This window comes from Stegostoma tigrinum, chromosome 17, assembly GCF_030684315.1.
Source record: "Stegostoma tigrinum isolate sSteTig4 chromosome 17, sSteTig4.hap1, whole genome shotgun sequence".
NCBI lineage: Eukaryota > Metazoa > Chordata > Chondrichthyes > Orectolobiformes > Stegostomatidae > Stegostoma > Stegostoma tigrinum.
In genome coordinates, this window is record NC_081370.1 from 47,966,208 (window position 1) to 47,987,255 (window position 21,048).

General features: G+C 41.2%; 1 protein-coding gene across 12 annotated transcripts in view; it reads right to left on the reverse strand.

The window, feature by feature from the left end:
* LOC125459529 (leucine-rich repeat-containing protein 4C-like) overlaps positions 1–21,048 on the reverse strand; it is a 966,049-nt gene that overhangs the window by 155,098 nt on the left and 789,903 nt on the right. For 2 of the 12 annotated variants that reach the window (XM_048546070.2, XM_048546071.2), the window contains exon 1: positions 13,328–13,872. The exons of 9 other annotated variants lie outside the window; for them this stretch is intronic. The gene's annotated coding sequence lies outside the window, so the exon portion shown is untranslated. Of the gene's footprint in view, positions 1–13,327; positions 13,873–14,578; positions 14,590–21,048 lie in introns of those variants that run through there. One more of the 12 variants, XM_059652148.1, reaches the window with a different exon arrangement.

The following is a 21,048-nucleotide window of genomic DNA, read 5'->3' on the forward strand; positions in this document are numbered from 1 at the left end:
TAGGACTGAGCATCATGGTATTCTATTGGCCACTACGCTGAAATAGGAGCCAGCATAAAGCTAAAACTAATCAAACAAGCCACTTATGAACAAAAAACTCATTATAAAACAATACATGGAAGAGCATAATAAGGTTTTAGAAGGAGGTACTAAGGTGTTAAGAGGTAGGTACAGAGGAGATGTCAGAGGGAGGTTCTTCACCCAGAGAGTTGTGAGCGCATGGAATAGTTTGCTAGTGGTAGTCGTGGAAGTGGAGTCATTAGTGACATTTAAGCAACTGCTGGACATACACATGGACAGCAGTGAATTGAGGGGAATGTAGGTTAGGTTATTTTATTTTTGGATTAGGATTATTCCGCGGCACAACGTCATGGGCCGAAGGGCCTGTACTGTGCTGTACTTTTATGTTCTATGTTCTAAGGTAGCTAAAGTTTGTGGATTTCCTTTGTGCCTGTTTTGTCCATGTCTTTCCTGGTTTGGTGGTCCTTTGTGGCGTTGTCATGGTGGTAATCTGAAAAATTGCCCCATAGTATCCAGGGATGTGCAAGCAAGGTGGGTTACCCATAGTAAATGCAGAGTGACAGGGTCTGGGTTGGATGCTCTTCGGACAGTTGGTGTAGACTCAATGGGCCAAATGGCCTCTATCTGCACTGGAGGGATTCTCCAAGTGGAAGATTGCTGACTTACAGTGAGAAAGACTCAATGGAACTTTCAGGATTACAATGCTGCATTCTCTACATCTACCAATCACACACAGCATTGCTGGAAGAATAATGTCAGCTCTTTACTTGAAGACTACTTGCAGGCAATGGTCACAGGAAACTACGTGTAGTACATCTTACTCCTGTTGCCTCCAACTGCTCAACAAGTTGAGGATCTCACATTGAGGATGATGGACTGAAATTTAAGATTTGCCAATTAAAGTCACATGCATATCACAGCAGAAGACCTCAAGCAATTCTCTTGTTGAAGACCAGATTCAGACTATACCATTTTGACATTGATAGCAACAGGGCAACTTAGCTGGTTGGCAGCAATGGCAAGGGCACTCAGGGAGTGGCTGGAATAAAAACTGTCATTCTGAGAGAGGGCAGCAGATTCACGAGACAATTCTGACCCTACCCTAGATGCGGGCCATTCCAGTGGCTCACTATCCCTGAAACGGCAGCTCAACCATTTGATGAATGCACTGCAGAAGAGTTACTGAACTGTTCAAAGTCACGGAAATTGTCTTTGAATACTAGTTTCTCTCGCTTTGACAGCAGTTGAATGGATCTGCACAAGAACAGTCTAAGCTGGTCAGAATCAAGTTGAGCATGCATGACCTTGGTCACAGATTTCACCGTATAATCCAGGCACTGGGTGGCTTCAGTTTGTGCTGCAATTGAAGTCGAGGCATTGCTTGAAAGGATGAGTTGCACACTCAGGGGATTGACCTGTGCAAAAACCAGTACCCAACTCCCCCATGCTCCTTGTCATTGACTGGAGATTTTCTAACAGACATTCTAAACTACAAAGCATTTCACTGTAGCGACCGATCACCCTTATTCTTTCTGCTGCCCCATCATGGTTCGCAGGTGGCCCAGCTCCACGAGAAGTTGTGTGTGATCTCAACTGGACGTGACCTGACATCTGTGCTATCCTTCATCTGACTTGGGTGCGCACCACTTAGTGATCCCACCTCTAACGTTTTTAAAATGCCAGTGACTGAAATGTTGGCTGCAAGTGAACAAATAATAATGGTGTTTCTTCATCATCAGGGTCTTCTTGTTGTACCACCAGTAATTAGCCAGGTTACAGCTCTTACACTTTTATGAAAGTTTAAGGATAGGATGGCAAGAATGGCCATAAAGGATAACATTAAAGTGCATGCAGCTTGAAATTCATCTTATAGAGAATTTAGGGATGAAGAGAGAGCAGAACACAAAAAGGAATGTTTGGTGCATGTATGTCGTTACCTTTGATGGTTTCAGTCCTGCCACCACATACCAGGGGCACAGTGTAAGGATAAGGAGTAAAGCATTTACAACTGAGATGAAAAGTTTCTTCACCTAGAGAGAGTGGTGAGGTTGTGGGATTCACTACCACAGAAAGAAGTTGAGGCCAAAATATTGTATGATTCTAAAAAGGAGTTGGTTATAGCCCAATGATGGGCAGCACCATTGGAGTGAGGACATACTAGGGCCCTGCCAGTATGGGTGCTGCTACCTCCAGTTATGCATGATCTTGTCTCTCAACATGGAGGCAAGTGCGTAAGTGAGTGTGGTGCATTGTGTTTGGCTGACATGATTGTCATGGTTAAAAAGCTGATAGTTATGTGTGAGATAGATAGATGTGCGGTTTATAGCATTGCCGAGTGTGAGAGGGGGAGGGGAAGGTAGAAGTGTTTGGTCCGAGTCATGATGGATGAAATTGTTGGCAGCTGCGCAATGGGATGTGGTGCATGGAGTTTAGTGGTACAGGAGGTGAGATAATAACATTAGAGGCATATTCACGGATCTTGAGCATGTATTAGGTCACTGAACATCTTGCAAAACCATGGTAATAAAATGTGAGGCTGGATGAACACAGCAGGCCAAGCAGCATCTCAGGAGCACAAAAGCTGACGTTTTGGGCCTAGACCCTTCATCAGATGAAGGGTCTAGGCCCAAAACGTCAGCTTTTGTGCTCCTGAGATGCTGCTTGGCCTGCTGTGTTCATCCAGCCTCACATTTTATTATCTTGGAATTCTCCAGCATCTGCAGTTCCCATTATCTCTGATACCATCTTGTAAAACCATGTCAGGTCTTTGAAACTAAATTCAAAAACAAAGTTGCTGGAAAAGCTCAGCAGGTCTGGCAGCACCTGTGAAGGAAAAGACAGAGTTAACGTTTCGGGCCCAGTTGACTCTTCCTCCTCCAGGTCACCAGACCCGAAATGTTAGCTCTGGTTTCTTCCTTCGCAGATGATGCCAGACCTGCTGAACTTTTCCAGCAACTTCTGTTTTTGTTGCTGATTTACAGCATCCGCAGTTCTTTTGGTTTTTCCTTGGAACTAGATTCCCTGGTTCACCATGAGGCTAATTTGGATCCCATTGCTTTTCTGATCTATTGCTCCTCGTGAGGAGATAATGTCCACCTCCTCCACACTTCTAGTACAGCATTTGAAAAATCACGGAGCCTGATTTTTCCAATGTTTTGCCATTCTTTCCTGTGTTACAATTAATTACAGAATGATTTACAGCACCTGCTCCTGTCAAAAAGCATCTCCCCTTTAAATAGATGTAAAGCATACAAACCTTTTACAAATTTGTGGCCTCCTGCTCAGTTTTGCAGCTACCAGAAATGTGCTTACCATTGAATTCAAGTTGCATGCTACCATTTGAATTAATAGGTACACAAAGTTTACAACCTGCCTACATGAGGAGCCATAGATGTGAGGTAATTGCTCATCACAATCCTCATGCTCAATTTCCAAGAGTTATTGAATTTCATGCCTGGAGAATTTAAAATGGTCTTTCAAATTATATTTTGCATTCAGGAGACAATAGTTAATGCACTGTTACTAATGTATTGCATTGTTTTATATTTTTAAGATTTTAATAAGTTCATTGGCGTTTTTGAGCATAGCATCTGTGAATTTGCCAAACAATCACTCCACTCCTTCCAGTGATCGTCTGGTGCGTGGTCTGTTTTTGTTTAAAAAAAATGCTGTGATAAATAATAATACCTGCACTTTCCAAGCATGTACAATGCCAGGATCACCTGCAAAGAATGAATTAAAATAAGAATTCAGTGTGCTTACTTTCATGTACTTGTAGTTCAACAGTTTCAAGATATCCCAAAGCATTTAATCCATCCTTGACAAACTCTCCAAAATCTCAGAAATATTTGACTGACTATGCTGCCCCTCTCTATGGATGACAAGTCTGCAGTTGGAATCCATCAATCAACACAGTTTCTGTACAGTTGAAATGTAGAGCTATTTTTTCAGGACTTCCAGGAGGATCCTCAGAAACAAAGATAATCTTTCTTTCCCATTAACTGTCCAGGGAACACTACTAAATTTCTTTAACTTATCTTTCATATTGAGTTACAGAAGAATTAGTACTCTTTCAAAATTTGTTGTTTTAATTTCCATATGCTGCAAACATCATTTTGGGCATTGCTGAAAAAGGCACATTATTGAAGCTTTTCATCGAGGCATTCAAATTGCCAGACAATTTGCAAGAAAATCCTCAATTCTAGGGCAAAAAAAATTATATTGCACAAGAGGAGAATGCTCATTGGTTGAATTGGTAGAAGTGATTGCATGGAAGATGCTGATTGATATTTAACTGCTCGGCTTCGTTCAGATTTTTAAAACCATACAGGCTAGCTGTGTTTGGGCAGGGGATTGCTCTGAGAAATAAACCTAAAATAGGTGACAGCTTTTTGCTGGTTCCTTTTTCAGGACAATCCTCTGACCAACCAGATGTAGCCTGCATGCTTTACAATGTGAACAAAGTCTGGCACTAAACTGTTAATCACCACTTGTAAGTGCATTTTCCAAAGTAACAGATCTCCCAATCAGAGTCCACTTTCAATCAGTCAGTGTTCTCTCTTCATGCCGTGTAAATGTTAGCTTTCCCTTGGCATTCGTATTCTTGCAAATTATCCTGATACATGTTAGACAGAAAGCTTTGATAAACAATGTCTTTCTTTTTGTAATACTCAAGTACTGTGTGACGAAACACTTTGTCCAAATAATTTTCTTCACAGCTTTTTTTCCCAACTTGTCTCACGGTTGGCGTTTCCTTGGTTGTGGAAATTTATTCTCCATATTTTAGCTTATTTCAGTTTAATTCTCGTCAGTCAGTTAGAATCATGTTTAAGATTCTTGAGATCTACACCACAGTTGAAGTCAATCAAACAATTATGTTCAGTACTCAGAACATTGAGACTTCAGGGCATACACCTTATATCAGTGTAAACCTATTAAAAAACTTTCTGAAAAAGGTTATTAACTTCAATGAGTATCTGTTCATTCCAAAACATTTCCAGGCATCACAAGACCCTATGATTCCACCTAGAATCATTAATTTAACTGCAAGAAGGATAATTATCTATCATCTGGAACTTTCTGAAAACATTCCTAGCTGTGAATGACAGTCAGGAATATCAGGTCATTATAACTACCTAAAATAATAGTTAAACGGGAAAAGTTACAGGAATATAAACTTGCTCTGAGTTAACTATTAAATTAGCCATCCTACGCAGTTCATAACAAAGCCAACACCACTCCTCGTCCTCATTCCAACTCTTCCACCCAAAACTGCCCAGTTTGCCCATCCATAATTGCCCTTGAGAAGGTGATGTGAACACTTCAGAAACTCAGAGTCTAGCAACATCCGTGGGCAGGGAAACAATATTAATGTTTAAACTTCAGCGTGATTCTTCTTGAGAAAATCAATGCACAGCAAGAGTCCTGTACAGCTCTCTGACAGACTTCTATTCTTCGTCAATGTTGCTCCATTGGGTGCAGTGATTTTGTAGGTGCTAGGCTCACTGCAGACTTCAGATACTTTTGCAGGCAACTCAGTCCTTTGGCTTGGATGTACGAATCTAACCTTCTGCCCAACACGCAGCTTAGGCAGTTCCACGCCCACAAATTGATCGTGGAACATTTTCACTATCTCTCTATTTTGAAGCTTCTGTACTGTATTTGAGAGCTTAGACAAATGATGACCGTTGTCCTAATATGCCTTCTAAATAAGCTCTCTCCTGATGACAACAAGCCCATATCAATAACTGTAGTTCTTTGATGCAGCACCACAATTCAAAGATCCTGATTAGTGCCCTGCAATAAGTGTTTTGACAGTGTAAACCATGGGATCTGGAATAATGTGGTAAGACTGTCAGATGGGATATACCTCAGTTGGAATAAATATTACTGAAACAGCCTGCCTATATATTGTGCCTCATTTTCAGATACAATCTGTTCCAGAGTACTGAATAAGCTGGATAATGCACTCATTGTGCCTGCTACTGTCACACTTCTTTTGATTAGTGTACCCTGAATTAGTTTCTGATTTTTCTCAATATTGCTCCACTAGATGTGATTCTGTGGCTCAGGGAATGGACAATTGGAAATTTGGAAATGTAGTCAGTGATTAGGAAAAAAATCATTGACATGCATGGGAAACAAATCTTTGTGATTTTGGAATGAGGAATTGGTGAAATCTCACGAACATGTAGATACTCTCGGAGTTACTAAAGTAGTTAAGCTACAATGACTTGCACATCCTTGTTGCCTTCTTGATATCAATTGACCCTTGGCTAATACACATTGATTAGATTAAATTAGATTAGATTAGATTCCCTACAGTGTGGAAACAGGCCCTGCAGCCCAACAAGCCCACACCGCCCCTTGAAGCATCCCACCCAAACCCATCCCCATATAACCCACATACCCCTGAATACTACGGGCAATTTAGCATGGCCAATCCATCTAGCCTGCACATCTTTGGGCTGTGGGAGAAAACCGGAGCTCCTGGAGAAAACCCACGCAGACACGGGGAGAATGTGCAAACTCCACACAGACAGTTACCCAAGGCTAGAATCGAACCCAGGTCCCTGGCGCTGAGAGGCTGCAGTGCTAACCACTGAGCCAGCGTGCCGCCCATTGTATCATGCCAACCATCTTTCTTGTCAACTCTATGCTCATCTATCCCTATTATAGATGTGATATCATGTATTGGCAAAGAACGTTGGGTATAAGCACTTCCTTCCCATGGAAACTTAATGTCTATTAAAACACATCGTTCACCTCTGTGTAGCTGGAAACATCCAAGTATGTCTGGAAACTCGAGCTACATCAGCCCATGCTGCTGCAACTTTCCATACTGCCATCAGTTGGGGAACACTAATTATTTCTTCCTGAAGTCAGTTTCATTTATGCTGACCAAAATTCATTAGATCAGCCTTAAGAATATCTTCCATCTTGATGTCTATCCTGCCGACTTGTACATCTGCTGCAGTCTGTATACTCTTACTCAGATTTGGCAGGCTGTTCAGTGAGTCCAAGGGAGTCAGCATGGCACTAGGTCTGTCACAGATATCAAAGTCAAAATGTATCCATTGTGACAAGGTCAGCCAGTCAGGAAATGAGTTTCCCTGATTGGGACTGTTAATCTGGTCCAATCATGGAGTCCTGGCTGAATAACATAATCAGGAGTGTCAGAGGTTCTGCTCACTTGGAGATCTGGCTCTGAGGGAGCTGACCAGTGTCAAATACTGTGCATGTGTAAAGAAAGGGTGGCTTAGCGATGGCCTACCAGCCTCTGTGGAATTATTTCTCATACCCCTGTGTTTTAATGTTAGTCACGATAGGTGAGGTGGTCGACTTGACAGTGGTTTGCACCAAAATATTTCGAATGATTTGTGACCAATTTCCTTTGAATTGCTTACCAAACAGGTTTATACAGAATCTTGTAGTACTGAATTACAGGGCACGTGGCTGTGTTTGAAATAGATGTGGATCCAAATGTCCTCTTTTTGAAATGTATCAGCTTCCAGAATTATTTTCTTCCATAGAATGCAAGTTTCTGCTGACAACGCTCGTTTGAACTTGAAAATTGTTTGCAATGGTCTTGCTGCCTTAGATATGAGCTTTCTTTCAGAGCTCACCTAACACTGATACTTTGTCAGAGAGATTTAGCCTGTAGTTACTAAGTCTGATGCACACGTGCAGGTCTGCTCTGTCTTGTGGAATAGGCATGTGACATCACATCATTAATTTTGCCTCTCTCAACCTCAACGGATACACCTGAAAAATTGATCTGCCCAACATTGACCTGACACATCTTATTATTGAAGGTACGTCATTCACAACAATTTGCCACATTTTCAAATGTGGATTTTAGTCATTCAATTCTTCGGTATTGTCCAGCACTACAATATCATCATCGTCAACACATCCAGGTACACTTTCTGTAATTCTGTAAATGTGCTGCTGGAGCAGATCCTCATTAAACTCTGGAAGCAGTGTGTGCCAGATGGTATTCTCAATGTGGTTATTTCTTGAGGGTCCTTTGTCAAGTGAACCAAATAATATCCATATTTGACAAGAAGCTTTGAAAATAACTTAACTGCTTTAAATTTGGCATTCAGTTTTCCAATGTCAGAATTTTGTTCAAGCATCTCTTTAGAAAATAAAGTAGAAATTTGAGTTCAAACATACCCTGATGGTGCCTTCTACTTCAGTATGCACATAATCGAAACACACCAGACGTACATTCCATACCATGCAACGTGCTCTTAAAATTTTCTTGTATATGAACATTGTAGATTTGCAAGGGTTAATTGATGGAATTGCATCTTCTGTTGGTGAAAAATAGCATCCTCTGTGAGGTTTCCTACAGCAGTAAATCTATCTGGGTGTATTTGTTGCAATCCTGGAACAGGTCTAAAAAGAGAAGATTATGCAATTTGACTTTACTGAAAGCTGATTATTCAAAGAGCAGATTCTGTCTCTTTGTTCGCTTCAGACAGAAAGATTTGACAGGTTGACTCTGTCTAACTCCTCACCTCCAATGTCTACCTTTACTTTTACTGCTTGCTTATTCAGTTCTGCAATGACCAAATCCAAAAAAAACTCTATTCTTTGTTTTGAAAGCCTAAATTTGGCTAAGACATCTGTGATTTTCCAATTCATACTAGAGAATTTTTAGCATTTGAAAAAAGATGATTATCAATGTGTCAATAATTTATAATAGCAAGCATACAAAGCTATCTCCTGTGACAATTCAGCAATGTAACTGCTGTGCTTTTTAATTTTGTTAACTATTCATTAACGGGATAAGGGCATCACTGGCCAGACAGCATTTATTACCCATCCCTAATTACCCAAAGGGCAGTTAAGAGTCAACCATATTGCTGTGGGTCTGGAGTCACATATAAGACAGACCAGGTAAGGATGGCAGTTTGCTTCCGACAAGGACATTAGTGAACCTTTACTGCTTTTTACTCATTCTTCCCAATATTGTTCTTAACTGCACTCAGATTCTTTGTTTTGAATGTACTTTGTTTATGCAGTAATTGCGTCAAAGGATGTCTCAGCAGCTTGGCAGCTTTTACAAACTAATTTTGAACCAACTCGCTGCCAGAATCATCGACGATCTGGCCGGTTCAGAAATCAACTACTCACTATTTAGCTGTCTTTGCAGGTGTACTGATTTTTTTTGTTTCCTTTCCTTGGGTTCTGGTGTAAATGAAGCCTCTGGAATGCTTCCATTTTCTCTATTTCCTGTGGTTTTCAAATTTACAACCGTGCATTCATTTTGTTTTCAGGAAAATCACCACCAATCACCAAGTTATATTCTTATGTTGCATTTCTCATCACAGAATTACCAGTCTTTTACTGAATTGGAAAGAACTGCATATTCACTTTGAATGAACTGCTGCAATCCACATGCTGTTGGATCCACAATGCTGCTAGAAAGTGAATTCTATGATTTCGTCCCAGTAACAGTCGGAAACTGGAGCACATTTCTAAGTCAGGATTGTGTGTAGTCTGGAAGGGAACTTGCTGTTGATGCTATTTCCATGCAACTGATGTTGTCACCCTTCTAGCAGTCTTGAGTTTGGAAGGTGCTATCAAAGAAGTCTTGGTGAATTACAGTGTGACATAGTCAAGGAAGGCAGTGTGACCTAATGAGAGAGATTTCTAATCTTAAACTTAAATTGAGTCAAAATCTGTGACATTTAACAAATGCAGTGATATATAAGCTGCTAATACCTAAGTGTTTGGTATGCTTTGTTTCTTTCATTTTCACAAAACAAGAAGGGTCTCAATCAATCTGAAAGAAATAAAGAATTACTACAACAACATATATTTATAAAGCACTCATCTCTGAATACCTTAATCTATTGCTGAACATAATAGGGGTTGGGATGGATTGTTGGTTTTGTGGGAATTGTGGGATATGCAGAGATGATAGGAAAGTGGGGATAAAGTTCAAAGTCCATTGCAATTCTATTGAATGGTGGAGCAGGCTCAATAAGCTGCGTATACCAATAGTCCTGCTGCTGTTTCGTATGTTCTTGTATGTCAGGTGTCACCTTCCGTGCAGAAAAAGGATCTGCTCTCACAATGATTTCGGGCTTTCACCAGTAATGGCCCCATGGTACATGGAAGGGTGCATTCCCCTCAACTGGCAGAGTGCAGACGAGCCACTGCCGCTAGCAATTCTGCTCACCTGATGTGTGTGTGTAACTGTGTGTAAATGGAGGAGTGCCTTCCAAGCTGTACACTCTGCAATGAACCCACCTCATTCAAGTGGGTTACCTCAACTGGGTTCTTTGCTATCCTGCCACCCGCTTCTACTTGGCCAAATCCACATCCAGTGTGGACCTGATACCTAGATCATAAGAACTGCCAATGCTGGAGAATCTGAGATAACAAGGTGTGAAGCTGGATGAGCACAGCAGGCCAAGCAGCATCAGAGGAGCAGGAAAGTTTGACATCTCGGGTTGAGACCCTTCTTCAGAAAATTTTTTTTCTGAAGAAGGGTCTCAATCTAAAACAATAAAACTTGCTGCTTGGCCTACTGTGTTCATCCAGCTTCACACCGTTTTATCTGCACCTGAGACCTTCCCATGACTGGCACACAGGCTTTCAATGAACTGACAAGAGGTTTGGAAACAGGTTTAACTGGACATTTCTTAGAATTGGGTGGATTTTTGGGTCCCACTGCCCTCCCCTCCAAATTGCCGACTTTGACAAAGTCAATGGGAAACCACGTGATGGCTGGTGTGATGCTACACAATTCACCCATCTCAATTCTCAGCCTATTTGGCCATATAATTCCTACCAGTTATTTCATTAGTAATTGTCTCAGTGTTTAAATCCAGAAGCACAATAAACAACAACACCTCATCCCACTGTATTCCCTTTATCACTTGACAGTGATGATGCCAGCATACTGTTACTTCTCAAGGTAAAAAGCTGCTAAGATTAGTATATTTTACTCAGATCACTGATACTCTGAAACTTCTCACTAAGGTGTCCACATAATTGTACAGCAAAGGATGTGGTTATACCCAAAACGTTTATCTCCCATTCTGGATCATCCACAGCGCTTTATTGAAATTTCACAAGCATGCCAATCCAAGTTATCTTCTATCAAAAACTGTCAAACAGACACAACATCAATCATTCAGTCAAATTTCTGAAGAGAATTTAAAACAAAATAAATCCAGCTTTCTAAATTACAATTGGAACCAAAAGCTTCCATAATTCAAGCTTTTTCAGTAGAATCCCTTAAGTCTCAGGTTTTGATGACATTATTGTGGAGAAGGTTAAGAAGGCTAATTTACCCTGACTGAATTGTGATGTTGTAGATATTGTGAAATCAATCACAATTTGCACCTGGGCATGCATGGAAATGGCCCAAAAGATGTGGGTTTTTTGGCACTTTACTGGGCATTGACAGACCAAGGAAGTCCAGATATTTGTCAGATATATGACAGAAGTGAAGATCTACTGATAAATTACGTTGAATACCCTAATGACATAGGAGGGTAACTGCAATGCAGGCAAACAAGACGAACTCTATCGACATCATTAAATTGAACTGTACAATATTCCTTTTGCACACATGCAGGCAACCAAGTGTTAATTTCGTTGACCCTGCAGTTCAAAAAACTGCTTGCTATAGTGACAAGCCAGGAAATGGCTCTGTAAAGTCACAAAGGTATGAGAAAACAGAGATTCCATGAGCAGATCCCTCCATAAGTTAGCTTCAAGAATAATTATAGGAAATTGTTGATTATTTAGATCTTTAAATTTCTTTCATCATGAAGTTATATATTTTTCTGTACAATGACTTAAAGAAATCATTAACGACATGCAGTATTATGTTGTGGTACTGGTCTCACTTTTATACCTTAACTGTTGCTTTCCTTATCAGACACACGGACTAAAAAGAATCAAGTTCTTAATCATTGGGAGAAACAGAGTAACTTGTGAAATAACTGCAAAATAATTCTTAGGAGCAACAATATTTACAACTGACAAGGAATTTGTCTACTTTTAAAGAACAATGTCTATCATATTCCTTAAAACTGGCAAATGTGCAACAAAACTAGGCATTTTGGCTCTTTCTAATTTGAGGCATCAAGTACTTAAAATATTTCAAGGCATCATAAATTAAATATAATTACCTTGGAATCTCGAATTGAACTGTCAAATATGATTAATTATTGCTAAGTATTACATTAATATGCAATCTTTTCTTCACAGATGTGGAATTTGATATTTGCTAACAATGCATTAGTCACAAATCACAAACTATCTCCGAACAAAGTGCATATGCCATTCTCAATCTCGAAACACAGGGAAAGTTGATGAGATAGAATATTTCTTAATGGGTATCAGTGACCCTTATTTTTATTTTACTAACAACATAATTCAGGAAATACAAACGATTTACTTGTGGCTAGAGCTTGGAACAAACTGCATTCTATGACTGGTATATTCTTCATTAACTGGAGAGCAGTCCTTGCCAATAAAGCCCTTTTATTAGCATTTCTGCCTTACACGCTTGCCAAACTGATCTAGGAGAGCAGCCAGTGTGTATGTAAACCGAAAGCATATACTTGGAAGACCGCTGGCATGTCAGATTCTCTCACCTTGCCGATATATTCCAGGATTTTTCCTTATTACCGTTCGAGCACACTATGAACACGGATGAACTAAAAGCACCGCTGTGTGATAAAAAAGCAACCTATATGGATTTGGGGATGCTGGCTGAATGGGGTTATAGTACTTTAGAGCTGAACGTTTATCCCAGATCACCCTCCAAGTCTGCACACACATTCGTTATCAACATAGTCTCATGTTTAGCTGTCTAGAAAATATAGATGTTCATATGAAACCTTCAAAATGCTAGGGCTACTTTTGATCAGTGTGTGTTTGTATATATAGTCACTGATTGCCCGCAGGCTATTTTATTCCATTAACGCTTAGTGGGGTGATATCAATCCAGAGTGGCGCTAGATGTGTACTAACAAGCGATAAGAGAGTTAAAAAGCTAGCTTTAGCACGGCCGATGGTCTCATTATCTGCAGCTCATTAAGAAACTGCAGTGAAGCAGCAGCATCCCAGGGAGAAAAGTAAATCCCTCCGTCCCGCACCGTAGTTGTCAAACCCAAGCCAAGCAGAAAAGATTGGAAAATGAAACATCTTTAATTCCGATTCTCCATTTCTGAGGGGGTTGGGTTGGGGTGGGGGGGGGGGGGGGGAGGATTATATGAGAGCATAAACTTAAAAATAAACTTCACAATCAGAAAATTCGAGCTGAACTCACAGATTATGTTGTCCTAGTCCCGATTCCTGATGTTCTGTATAGTTCCCAGATTTTCTCCCTCACTCTCTCTGCTCTCAGCAAAAAATGCACATCTGCAATTTCAAATCAATTTCTGCCAAGACATTTTCCTCCAGAAATATCCAAATAAAAAAGGCAAGATCTTCGTCCTCCTCTTGCGATCTCCACTTTTTGCTTCTTTTCCGTTCAGCTTATTTTCGAAATACAAGAAAAAATCATTTTTTCTCTGTCTCCAAACTGAGGAGCTGTTGTTTTTTTTCCCGTGTGTGTATATCACGCCATCAATCAAAAGCTCTTTCAAGCCGCTTCGTTTCTGAATCCCAACAAGGCTCTTCTTGTTTATTTTTTGCACGAAAAAAATGTAAAAAATAAAATGTTACTCCTGGAATAACTTTTGTTTTCTCTCCTCCACGGAACTGATTACATTTTCCAATCACAGAGCAGTGCGGTAAGTGTTCCTTTCTCCTCCTCTCAATTCCTTCCTTCTTTCCAACATCTCATTATCAGAGATCAGATCGCCCACTGCTATCCTGAATTCCATCTTCCCCCTTCCCCACCCCCACCATTCATCCCCCACCCTCCAGAATCTTCAGCCTCCTGTACCGTATCCCACAGCTTTTCACTGCCAACCCACTGCGGAGATGTTTATTCCAATTTGCCCCCACCCCCCTCCTCTGTTTTTTTTAAGCTGTGGAGTAATCTAATTCCCGTCATCCTTTTTTTTGCATTCTCTCTATCTTGGTATCGAGAGAGAAGGAGGCACAGCATTTAACACCATCCTCAAAAATCCCCCTTTTATTTCCTGTAACGTACTACACTTGCCCCTCGCCCACCCCCATCCGCTCCATTTGACAGCTTGTCTCAAAAGCATTCGCAGCCAGACAACTTGATATCCCTTCCGCACATTATCGCATTCGCTGACACTTTTAAGATGTCAATGAGTTTTCCCCGAGGGTGGGGAAATAGGAAGACGGAAGGGGGTGTGGGTGAGGGGGGGGAGGAAGAGGGAGGGAAATATCCAGAAGAGTTGCAAAACCAAATCTTCACTTCCTAGAACCAGATTCAGTATCGAAACGGTGAAACTCCATTCCGGCAGATTTTCTACTTTTATAATACACACAAAAATAATTGAAATCCAGGTTCTAGTGCACTGATGCGCTCTGAAGTCCTCATGCACTTTGCACAGCTGCACTCCCTTCTTTTATATATATACATATTTCCCATTTCACTCACTTTCTTCCCAGTATCTCCTTGTGTGATGGGAGAAAAAAAATTGCAATTACCCAATTACCTCCCATCATCTTAGCACTGATTGGTCAATTGTATTAGCACTTGACGTCAGGCAAAGGAGGATTTTTTCCTCTCTCTGTGGCTCGCAAACACCGAGCCACTACTGCCACCTCGCTGACAAGGCGAGCAAGTAATTTTGTTGCTGCTGGAAGGGTTTTCTAATTCCCTCCTCTCTCACTGCAAGCTGCAGGCGGGATTCCGAGCTTGCTGTTCTAACTTCCCCGGGCCTGGCTATTTTAGACTGCGGGGATTTACCATTTGACATTGTAACCATCCCCACGCCCTCCCTAAATCGTTCCTGGGCCGTCTGTTTTGTTGCTGGGGACCTCACACGATTTACTTCATTGGGACGAAAGATACAGCGGAGGGACTGGAGAGAACGTGGGAGGGTGTGTTTTTTTAAAATTTTCTGCCGGGGTGGGAAATTGGATTTTTTTTGCCACCTTTTTAAAGAGTCGAGTTGGAGCAATTTCGCTTTTATAGTGTGGTCGCAGGGGAAAGGAGAAAGGAACAGCAACAACTGGATTGGTATAGCTTCTGAACAGCGCTGTAAAAGGCGAGCTTCATTGGAGTGTGACTCAAGAAATTGTGACAGTAGCCGCATTACGAGATACTGGGTACATGCCGAAAAGCTTCAGGGAGTTTTTTTTAAAAAAGCATCATTAAGCAGGAAACATTAGAACACATCAGAGCAGGAGTAGACTATTCGGTCCTTTGCGCCTGCCTCACCCTTCAATCATCCATAGCGTTGCAGGTTTCTGAAACCCTGCCCAAAAGGGTCCTGCTGGGCAGGAAACCTCAGGACATTTAATAAATGTTTAGAGGAACACTTGGATTGCCATTGCTTGCAAGGCTATGGGCCAAGTGCTGGACACTAGGATTAGAATGGATGGGTGTTTGATGAACATGATGGGCTGAACAGCCTCTTCCTGTGCTGTAAAATCTCTATGATGCCATACAATCATGGCTCGCCTGGTTGTGGTCTAATCTTGACTTTCCTATTGCATTCCACCATCAGTTTCAACTCCCTTGTATATCAAAATTATGTTTAACTTGAGGAGCCTGCAAATAGGGGGAAAAAACACAAACATCCCCTCATCTCAATCTTAAAGGGAGACGTCATTCTTAAACAGCATCCCCTCCAACCTCAACCACAACCCAAGCTACAAGTTCTCCAATTTTCAGCATCCCCAGTTTATGTCTTCCCCACAAGTAGAAACATGCTTTGGGTATCCATCCTATCTCATCCCCTCAAGATTGTTTGTTTCAATGAAGTAAGAACTATTAATTCTTCCAAATTCAAAGGGCTACAAGACCTAACCTCTCCAACCTTTCATTGTGAGACAATTCTTTTCATCCCAGAGTTGGGTTGAATAAACCTTCTCTGCACTGCACTGAACTGAAAGCAATTACAGTGAAATCGTCACGAGTGAAATTTACATAACATCTCCATTTGTGGTGAAATTGTCATGATGTAGAGTTGTGGGTGTTGGACTGGGGTGGACAAAGTCAGAAGTCACATGATGTAGAGTTGTGCGTGTATCATTGGACACCATGTGCCATTTAACATAGTCAATCCACCTGATCTACACATCTTCGGACTGTAGGAGGACACCCAAGCACCCAAAAGAAACCCACACAGACATGGGAAGAATGTGCAAATTCCACACAGACAGTTGCGTGGGGGTGGAATTGAACCTGGATCCCTGGTGTTGTGAAGCAGTACTGCTAACCACTGAGCCACTGTGCTGACCCAAATGGATGGACTGAAAAGCTGTGATAGGGAAGTCCAATATGCCATCGTTGTTTTAGGAATGTGAAGCCTGCTGCATGAGGCTAACAGTACCAACTGGGATGACCACCAGCGTTTTCGAGGGACAATCAGAAAATTAGACAAAATATGCCAGTGGAAGAAAATGAAGACTATCACTGTGATGATCCTGAAGAGGCTATTCACTCAGCCATCTCTTTCCATAGCTGGAGTGTACAGAAGATCGGAGTTTCACAATGCAGCCAGACAGTAGAGAAGGTAGATTTGACTTGATAAAATGGCAGATTCGTCTGCCCACAAAGCAGCAAATGATTACTGAGTTTCTCCAGAGTTAAGTCCCAACCTTTTCCAATGTGTTTTATTATACATGATCAGACCATTGGGAAGTGTGTAAAACTGAAAACTAGAAGCAATTTTCTCAAGTTTCCTGCATCACTATCTTTTCAGTTGTCTTCTTTTACAATACCTACAACTGTACTCGATCAAATTACAGTGGCCTTCCTCAGCTATTTCAAACTCCCAGTTAACACAGATTTGTGCACAGGCTGCTTCATATTCTATTCCAATAAGGAAACCTAAACTGAAAATAGTACTCAAGATGTGATCTCACCAATGCCTTGCACAGCTGAAGTAAAACTTCATTTATATTCCATTCCCCTTGCAATAACTGCTTACCTTTCTGATCACTTGCTGTATCGCTGTACAAATTTTATGTGATTCATATATGAGGCACCCTTCTGGGATCCTCCTCAGATATGAAAGACAAGGAGGTTTACAGTGGTTATACCAGAGCTTATGGTGTTAGCAATTAAAAGCACAGTCAAAAGTGGTTGAATAAAATATAATCAAGGATAGGGAAGTGGCCAAAATTTAAGCGGCACAGGATACAGAGCTAGAGAAGGGCAAACCCATGGGGATACGGAATTTTAAAATTGAGTCATTGCTTAAATGGAAACTCTTATCAGTTAATGAGCATTTGAGTGATGGGTGAACAGAACTTAGTATGGCTGTGGACATGACCAACAGAACTTTGGGTAATGTCAAGTTTTCAGAGGTTAGCATGTTGAAGGTTACCCAGCAGTGCTTTGGCGCACTCATGACCCCAGTATCAAAGGTATGAATATGATTCTCTGCAGTAGATGAGCTGACGCAGGAGGGGTACAATGCATGTAGAAATGGACAGTCTTTGTGACAACATGCATATGACACCAAGGTTGTGAGCAAGGTTAGATCACATGGAATATCATTTGGATACAAAACTGGCTCAAAGGTAGGAGGCAGAGGGTAGTGGAGGAGGGTTGCTTTTCAGTCTGGAGGCTGGTGACCGGTGGTGTGCCGCAAGTATCATTGTTGAGTCCACTGCTCTTTGTCATTTATATAAATGATTTGAATGTGAAGACAGGAGGTATGGGTAATAAGTTTGCAGATGACACCAAAATTGGAAGTGCAGTGAACAGCAAAGAAGGTTACCTTAGAGTATAACTGGATCTTGATCAAATGGGCTGATGGGCTGATGAGTGGCAGATGTAGTTTGATTTAGATAAATGTGAGGTGCTGCATTTTAGTAAGGCAACCCAGCGCAGGACATAGACACTTAATGGTAAGATCCTGAGGAGCATTTTAAAAACAAAGTGATCTTGGGGTGCAGGTTCATAGTTTCGTGAAAGTGGAGTCACAGGTAGACAGGGTGCTGAAGCAGGCATTTGGTACACTTGCCTTTATTGGTCGGTGCATTGAGTATAGGAGTTTGGAGGTCATGTGGCAGGCGTTCAGGATGTTGGTACAGCCACATTTGGAAAACTGCATTCAGTTCTGGTCTCCCTGCTAGAGGAATGATGTTGTGAAACTCGAAAGGGTTCAAAAAAGATTGATAAGTACGTTTTGTGGGTTGGAGGGTTTGAGTTATAGGGAGAGGCAGAATAGCTGGGGTTATTTTCCTTGCAGCCTCGGAGGCTGAGTGATGACCTTATAGAGGTTTATAAAACCCTAAGGGGCATGGATAGAGTGAACAGCCAAGGCCTTTACCCCAGGGGAGTCCAAAAGTAGGGGTGAAGGTTTAAGGTGAGAAGGGAAAGATTTAAAAGGGTCCTAAAGGGTATCATTTTCACGCAAAGGGTGTTGCATTTACGGAATGAGCTGCCAGAAGAGGTGGTGAAGGCAGATACAATTACAACATTTAAAAGGCATCTGGATGCATATATGAAAAGCAAGGGTTTAAAGGGATATTGGCCAAATGCTGGCAACTGGGATCAGACTAATTTAGGATAACTGGTAGGCATGGACGAGTTAGGTCAAAGGACCTTTTTCCACACTGTACATCTCTATGAGTCTATAACTACTTTGATCCAGTCTCAGTAATTGCCAAAGAGGGACAGAATCAGCAGCTAGGGATCACCATGGTGACTTTTGTGGAGATCAAAGACAATGGCTGAAATGTAAGGGAGTAAGTTTCTCTTCACCCAGTACTGGATGTCAGACAAACAAAAACAATTGAAGAGAAAAAGTGAAGATGCTGGTGATGATGAGGTAGAGTTGGATAGCATCAGAGTTACATGAGAAAATTGACTTGTACACGGATGGTGTCACCAAGAGGCAGAACAAGGTTGAGGAATCGAGGGAATAATATCAGGATTCATGGTCATGAAATGATCATTCTTGTCAAAACTCTTGTTCAATATTATCTTTTAGTGAAGTAAGTTTTTCACCCTTGGCCTACTTATGACTGTAGACTCATGACAATTTGACTCCTAATTGTTCCCTGAAATTACCCAGGAAGCTATTCAAGGGCAATTAGGGAAGGGCAACAAATGTTGGCTTTGGCAGTGATGCCCACATACCACAAAAAATGTAGTCTGCGGTTTAGTGGGAAAAGGGTTGAAGGAGGAGATGATCATTCTCATGGACAAGATGAGCTCAGAGAGGGTATGAAGGAAATTGGAGAGAAACTGATTGCATCTCTAGCACTGTAAACTAGAGGTCTTGGGGGCAAAAACAGAAATTGCTGGCAAAACTCAACAGGTCTGGCAGTATCTGTTGGGGAGAATGCTTTCAAGTGCAGTGGCATTTCATCAAAACAAATATCAGCTAGGAAAAGGTGTTTTTTATTATTCATTCATGGGCTGAGGGCATCACTGGCTAGGCCTGCATTTATTCCCTAATTGCCCTGATGGCAGTTAAGAGTTAACCACATTGTGTGGGTCTGGAGTCACATGTAGGCCAGACCAGGTAAGGATGGCCGTTTCCTTCCCTAAAGGACTTAAGTAAACCAGACAGGTTTTTCTAACAATCGGCAATGGATTCATTGTCATTAAAATATTCTTAATTTCAGAATTTTTAATTGAATTCAATTCTATCATCTGCCATGGCAGGATTCGAATTCAAATCTCTGCGACACTACCTGGGTCTTCAGTCCAGCAATAACACCACTAGGTTGTCGCCTTTTTATGCTGAAGATGGGGTTGGGAGGTGGTGAGGAGAAGAGAGGTGTTGGGTTGGGGGGCAAGGTGAGCAGATAGATACAGATGGAGCCCAGGAAGAAGGAGAAAGAGTGATGCAAGGCGTAGGCAGACAAGTGGATTATTGATAGTTGGTCAGGACAGAAAAGAAGCTGAATAAGTGCTGAAAGTCGGAGAGAAGCAAGCTATGCCATGATGGGACCAGGGTGTGTAGGGTGGGTAAAAAACATGGAAGGATGGAATCACTCTAAAGTTATTATACTCAGCGTTGACTACTAGAGGCTGCACAGCCCCCAAACATAAAACAAGATGCTTGTTTGTTGGTCTTGTACTGACGCTTAGACAGTTAGGTGCAAATTCACATTGAACAAGAGTACAGGAGGACACAAAAGAATGGTGGCATGACAAAATGCTTCATCAGTAACTATAACTGAAGTTCTTGAAGTGAAAAATATATTAAGAAATAAGGAGACAGAAAAGTTTGGAGCAAAGGACACAGGCAGTGGAATTGGCCTGGGTTTAATCTTGGGAAACCAGTGATGGGTACACATGAAAATCAGGTTCTGAAGATGATGTTTAACAGGGTTTGGCCTCCTTTTTTAAATCCTCAACCTCCTTATGTTTTGGCCAAACATGAAAAAGCAAAGCCTGGAGCACAGTTCTTTCTCACTTTGTTAGTATGTATTATTCTTTTCATGAAATCCATGATCACAGTGCTCTCTATGCTCTCTTTACGTGATTCCAATGCAGCCGAAACATCTCCAATAAATAATTCTGCCTTCATCCCTGGGATTTTATTTTTAGTGTTATGTAATTCTTACCTTACATACTAGTCCTCAGTGTACCATCAGGACCATGAGGTTTATCGGTCAGGAAATAGTGACCAAAACATGTTAGAAATTAGCATCAGTTTGAAGGGGAGGAACATGGGTCAGAAATAACAGTGAGAAACATGAATAGTGGTAATTACAAAGCAATGAGAGCAGAACGAACTGGAATAGACTGGGAAAAGAGTTTAGTACCAAAAGTAGTTAATGAAACACAGAGATGCAAGGGTCACAATTATTTAAAATATATATTAATGGTTTGGATTATGAAGGTGAATATACTCTAGCCAAATTTGCAGATGACACAAAATTAATTGGGAAGGTATGTCATGGGGATCATTCAAAGAGAGATATAGTGAG